At 43.4% G+C, this 6,000-nt stretch overlaps 1 long non-coding RNA gene across 5 annotated transcripts in view; it reads right to left on the reverse strand.

Annotated features, from left to right (window-relative positions):
• The window catches only part of LOC115089740, a 56,881-nt gene extending 51,183 nt beyond the window's left edge, over window positions 1-5,698 (reverse strand). For 2 of the 5 annotated variants that reach the window (XR_003856219.1, XR_003856218.1), the window contains exons 1-2: window positions 5,065-5,698; window positions 722-2,109 (exon numbers count right to left, since the gene is read on the reverse strand). This is a non-coding gene — a long non-coding RNA (uncharacterized LOC115089740). The remainder of the gene's footprint in view (window positions 1-721; window positions 2,110-5,064) is intronic. The other 3 variants (XR_003856217.1, XR_003856221.1, XR_003856220.1) reach the window with 3 other exon arrangements.
• Between the last annotated feature and the right edge of the window lie 302 nt (window positions 5,699-6,000).

Below are 6,000 nucleotides of genomic sequence, written 5' to 3' on the forward strand. Positions count from 1 at the left end.
AGTGCAGGGTCGGATTTCCCATAAGGCCAACCTAGGCCATGGCCTAAGGTGCAGCAGTCAGGGGGGCGTATATATGCGGCAGAAATAACAATCAAACATTTACACATTTTTCAGTATTATTTTCAAAAGGCCATATAAAATGCTGTTTTTTAAATTTATATCCATATACTTTAAATAAATTGAGCGGTACATTTACGTTGCCCATCTCTCCAGTTTGCGTTGTTTTGCTCAGTCACAGGCAAAAAGCATTTGCTATTTCTCTCTCACACACTCGGCGTAAACCACGTGTTAAAGGAAAATTCCAGATTTGGCGTTACAATAGTGATTCATTACGTTCATATCGCTTGTCTTCTACATATCTACTGATAATAGGTACGTAAAATATATCGTTACTACTTTTATACACTGTTTTGTTAACTCAGGGCTGAAAGCCGAAAGCAGAAAAAGTTGACGGGGGTGTTCGCCAAATTATAAGGGGGCTGCAATGTTTATTACAAAACATGAAACACACACAACTCATGGCTTGTTTATGCAGCATCATTTAATGTGGTGAAATGTAAGTTTGACACAAAATGCAAAACATTTCAATAAAATTCTATAATGTCAGATGAGAATCGATGAAAATCTTCTGCATTTTATGTCAATTTTATTCGCTGTTTTTTGTATCGAATACACCATCTGGGTGAATAATTTGAACTAACCAAAGAAGTAATCGTCATACCTCGTATGGGTTATATAGGCAGTCGTCTGCATTTTGCGGGCTGGGTTCAAAATATTTCAGCGCGGGTCGGGTCGGACAGAAGAACTTCCGTGGGGCGATGCGGGTAGTTTTGAATTAAAAATATGTGGTTCAAAGATTATAAAGATTGTATTAAGTGCTTACATGTTTCAAAAATAAACTATTACATATTAAATTGAAAATTATAAATCAACTTTTGAGGGGGGGGAGGGCGCAGAATTGTGCTTTGGCCTAGGGCATAGAAATGTGTAAATCCGGCCCTGATAGAGTGGGTTTAATTTAAGACAGGGACCACTTTATCTAAGTGGCTAAAGCTGCAGAAACTCTTTAGCTACCTGGACGTCTCTGATAATTTTAAGTTCTCCATTATGTATAATCTGGAGTCAAGCTGGGAGCTGCTGAAAGAATTTAATGTTTTGTTTTGTATAACAGTGAGCAGACAGGAGCAAATTACTTCCTTTTCAAAGATATGGTGTTGGAGTAACCCTGAAAAATCAGGATTCAATTGCCATCATGCCTCAGCTCTCTATGCTTGTGGTCTGCTTATAAGTTTTCTGATTTATAAGCAAATGAAATAATTTCGTGCTTACCACACATGGCTTGCCCTTGGATCCAGTGCGACCTCCCAAGAGATGCACATGTTTGAAAAGTACCTTACCAACTAGGCCCTTTAATCATAACTCCTTCAACAGCCAAACTTCCAGAAGAGCTTGCATGTCATGGTCTGGGATCATCTCGGTAAATCCTACAATCCACAAGTTTCCATGGCATAAGTGGTTCTCCAAATCGTCGACTTTCTTCTCCAACTGCTGCATTGAAACAGTAACTTTGCTTAATAAGTAAAGTCTGGGCTTACGTTTTGACCTCTATGATATGCCATTGATTTTCATCAGCTTGCTTCTTAATGTTAGCCAATGTTTCATTAACTACAGCTAAAATCTTTCTGTAAAAGAGTGCAGGTGTGGCTGATTGGGCCCAGAACTTAAAGGTATTCCTAAAGGTGAAGATTCACCAAGACAGTCTCTATTGGATGACTCACCCGTTCGAACGACGTGGTCATCCACGGGCCCACGAAGTGCTGCCAAGGAAGGAGCAGGAGAAGATGTCCAGATTTTAGATTTTCTCTTCCTCCCCATTTTCAGTGCCTAGGGGTGGGCCCCTTTGGCGTGCGGCTTCGGTGGTGCACCGGCGGCTGCACATTGCAGGGCTCTGCAATTTATAGATGGAATCGAGGCGCTCAGTAATGATGTCGGCAAGGCCCGACTGTTAGGGAGGGGGGAGGGGGTCTCTCGACGCTCTCCAATCATCGCCTGGAACCGGATGAAATCTTCCTGGCCAGCAAAGGGTTGTTCAGCTTGGAGAAGAGACGGCTGAGGAGGGATATGATAGAGGTCTTTAAGATCATGAGAGGTCTTGAACGAGCAGATGTGAATCGGTTATTTACTTTTTCAAATAATAGAAGGACTAGGGGGCATTCCATGAAGTTAGCAAGTAGCACATTTAAGACTAATCGGAGAAAATTCTTTTTCACTCAATGCACAATATAGCTCTGGAATTTGTTGCCAGAGGATGTGGTTAGTGCAGTTAGTGTAGCTGGGTTCAAAAAAGGTTTGGATAAGTTCTTGGAGGAGAAATCCATTAACTGCTATTAATCAGTTTTATTTATTTATTATATACTGACATTTGATCTGAGATATCACATCAGTTTACATTCAGGTACGGTAGATATTTCTCTTTCCCCAGAGGGCTTACAATCTAAGTTTTGTACCTGAGGCAATGGAGGGTAAAGTGACTTGCCCAAGGTCACAAGGAGCGACAGCAGGACTTGAACCCTGGTCTCCTGGTTCATGGCCCACTGCTCTAACCACTAGGCTATTTATTCCTCCTCCCTTACGCATGTCCTGAGGCTTGTGCGCGCCTCCGAGCCTATTCAACATAGGCTCAGCGCATGCAGGGGGAGCTTGGGGCAGGTTTTCGGGGGGGGGGGGGGGTACGCGCGTATCTTACGCACGTACCCCTTTGAAAATCTGCCCCTTTACTTTCCATAGAAGAAGCCCCTGCATGAAAAACTGGTGCAAACATTCCTGGGCATTGTGTACCCATGGCAAGTGAAAAAGTGAAAGTGTGTGCATGCATCATGATTTGTTTTTTTTTTTTAATTGGTGCACAGTCCATGAGTAAAATGTACCCGCAAACTTTGTCCCTGTGTGGGCTTTCTAAAAATTATCCTCCTAGGTGTGATACAAGTGTATCACTGCTTGAATCTCATGTTAAGCTAGTTTCTTTATTTTTGTAAATTTCCTTTTGTCTCCTAACTTTTCTGCTGTCTCTGGTTAACTTGTTACTTCTGGAGACGAATGATTATGATATGTTCATTTGCTTAATTTTGTATTTTCCATTGTATGATATTGTATAATCACTTATCTTGTTCTGTAAGAAAAGGTTTATTCCTTTCTTCAATTTATAAATTGAATAAAATAACAAGTTAAAAAAAAAAAGAAACCCGTTACCAATTTTTTTTAGATCTGCCTTCACCCGTTAATCTTCGTTCAAGCGCTGATGGCTGCCTCCTCGCCCACCCTGTCCTCTCTAGTTTTTTGACAGCCGCTTTCATATACTCATATAATACCCTAGACACAGGGCTAAGATCATAATCTTCCTCCAGATGAGCAAATGGAATCCATCCTTTCTCATCCCCTATTATTGCCCCACATGACGATTTAAAGTGATTTTAGGTCGAAACTCAACAAGCCAAAATTTGGCCAGCTACGGGGCTCGGCCTTTTGTGAATATGCACACCATAGTGCCTACTGCTACACTATTAAAAAAAAAGAAAAGTGATTTTATCTCCAAAGGGTGATTGATATCCTAACACTTTATATCCATGCCAAAGTATTTCAGCATAGTCACCGTTCTGATCATAACCATCACTTTGTAACTAGAAATGACGGCAGAAGAAGACCAAACGGCCCATCTAAACCAGGGGCATTCAACCGGTGCTTGGGGCTCCACCAGCCATCCTTTCAAGTTGAAAACGGGGGCCACTGTACTGTTCATAATCTTCTGTGGTCACTGGAGATTCAGCCTGGGCCTAGCTAACTGCTTTCAGATAAGAGGGAAGAAAAGATGGTGCTGCTACCATTTTGTCAAAATTCTGTTTTGCTGTTGTTTTGTCTGTAGTGCCCCTTGGTTGGTAGAGCAGTTGAAGCTCTCACAGGCCGATGCAATACTGTGCGCTGGGCACAGTGCACGGCTCAACATACAACTGAATGCGCCTTTTGGATGCGCGCCCATAACCCCTGATGCAAACGGGGGTTAGTGCATCCGAAACACACATCCAATCGAGCACATAGGTAACAACGCTCATCCATGGTAAATTCATGTTGATGAGGCTATTACATATTTCCCCCTATGGGAAAAAAAAAATGTATGCCCGTTGTGTACATTTTATCCCACAAAAATTAATCCCTGCCCGGAGCAGGTGTTAATTCTTGAGGAGCCCAAAAAAATTACAGAAGAGCAGAAAATACTGCTTTTCTGTTTCTTTTTTTCGGTTCCTCTGCCAATATCATTGCAGTATTAAGTCGGAGGAACCAAAATAGGAGAATTAAAAAAAAAAAAAAAAGTGTGCCGGCAGTCCCGTTAAGAAAAGGGCCGCTCAATTAACGAGCATCGGCCTGTCATAGCAGAGCTAATCTGCCCTGCAGTTTGCCACCCATCCAGCTCTGCAGCCTTTTTCTGTTTTTCTTATGTACTTTGGAGGGTGGAGTCCATCGGAATGCTCGGTGCTCATACGGGATTCGGCTGGAGCTAGCAAGCTGGGCTTTGCTAGAAGAATTAGGTCTTTAGATTTTGCTTGGTTAACACTTTTTCCACGATGCATGCTTCTTACTATTTCTTGTGCTCTTTCTGGCTTTGGGTTCAAATTGATCACAAGATGTGAAGCTTGCTTTGAAAAGCAAATGGTTTTTTAATTCAATCCTACCCTCCCTGCCCCACACTCACGACCCCCCACTGCCTGTTTTTCTTGTGAACACTTTTTTTTTTTTTTCCAGATAGGGGTCTGACTTTCGTAGAGTTTTACTCGCTTAAAGTGACCTCTGTCCTCAGGTCTGTAATTAGCTACTCTTGTTTGTCTCGTCTATGAGTCTGGACTATACTGGAAGCTCCACAGAGCAGGAACTGTCTCGTACGTATCCGTACTGCGCTGGGTGCATATGGCAATGTTAGCTAAAAGATTAACAAAGGGATCTGGCAACAAGAGCCTTTATTTGCAGCTTCTCGAGATTTTTTTTTTCTCTGTTTTGTATCTCCTCCCAACTTACATTTAGCCCTTGTCATTGCGGCGACCGCCCTCGGCCAGGGTCCATGCATCGGGACTCCTTCCAAAACTCCGCAGTCCCGATCCAGACTTTGTGCAATGACTATGACGCCCTCTCGCTCAGGGGCTGTGAGCGCTGCCTCCCCAGCTTCCTAACCCAGGGCCACTGCGTCTCCGGGCCATTTTGATTTTAAGTCCTTTGCTTCGGATTCTCACGCGCAGCAAAGTCCAGGTTTCACGAGTGAATATCAGATGCAAAAGTCATTTGTGGAAGTGAAGTGAAATATTAAATTTCTTGTACTTCAGAGGCGGTGCCGTGCAGTCTCCCGTCCTTCCAGCAAACGGGGCGAGCGCACTTCCTGGCAGGGCCGGTGATTGTCTGTCACGTGTTGTTTTGTCCCCCCCCCGCCCGCCATGTGTCCTGTTCCTGGCTCCTGGAATTTTTTTTTACCCTTCAGAAGCACCAGTGAGAAAACAGGAAGTGCTGTGGAGCAGCATGAAATTCCTAAGTAATGTGGGAGAAAAGATATCAGAAACAAGAAAGACGTTGAGCGACTTGAGCTCACTGAGGGGAGGCATGAATTGCGAAAGCTCCAGCTTCCTGTTTGTGCCTGGAAGCCCAGGGCATGGCAGCCCCAGAGCCGGCCCTCTAGAATGTGTGGCATAATCTCAGGTTTATTTGCATGACTGTTACTGTGAAAAAAAAAAAAAAAAAGAAACTCCCAGAACCAGCAGGAATTAGGGATGGGCTTATGGAAATATAGGACTCCTTATTGTTTCTCGCAGCTGGAGCACAGGTATGATAAGTAACTCAGCCAGTCTCATGACTTGGTTCCTCCAGGGACCAACATGAAGACTGTTTCTCCCCTACAGAATTGAACATTTGGGGCCAGCTGGTAGCAGATGCAAAGTTGATACTATAAAAGCAGGCATGGGGCAT

The sequence above is a fragment of the Rhinatrema bivittatum genome, chromosome 4 (assembly GCF_901001135.1).
Source record: "Rhinatrema bivittatum chromosome 4, aRhiBiv1.1, whole genome shotgun sequence".
NCBI lineage: Eukaryota > Metazoa > Chordata > Amphibia > Gymnophiona > Rhinatrematidae > Rhinatrema > Rhinatrema bivittatum.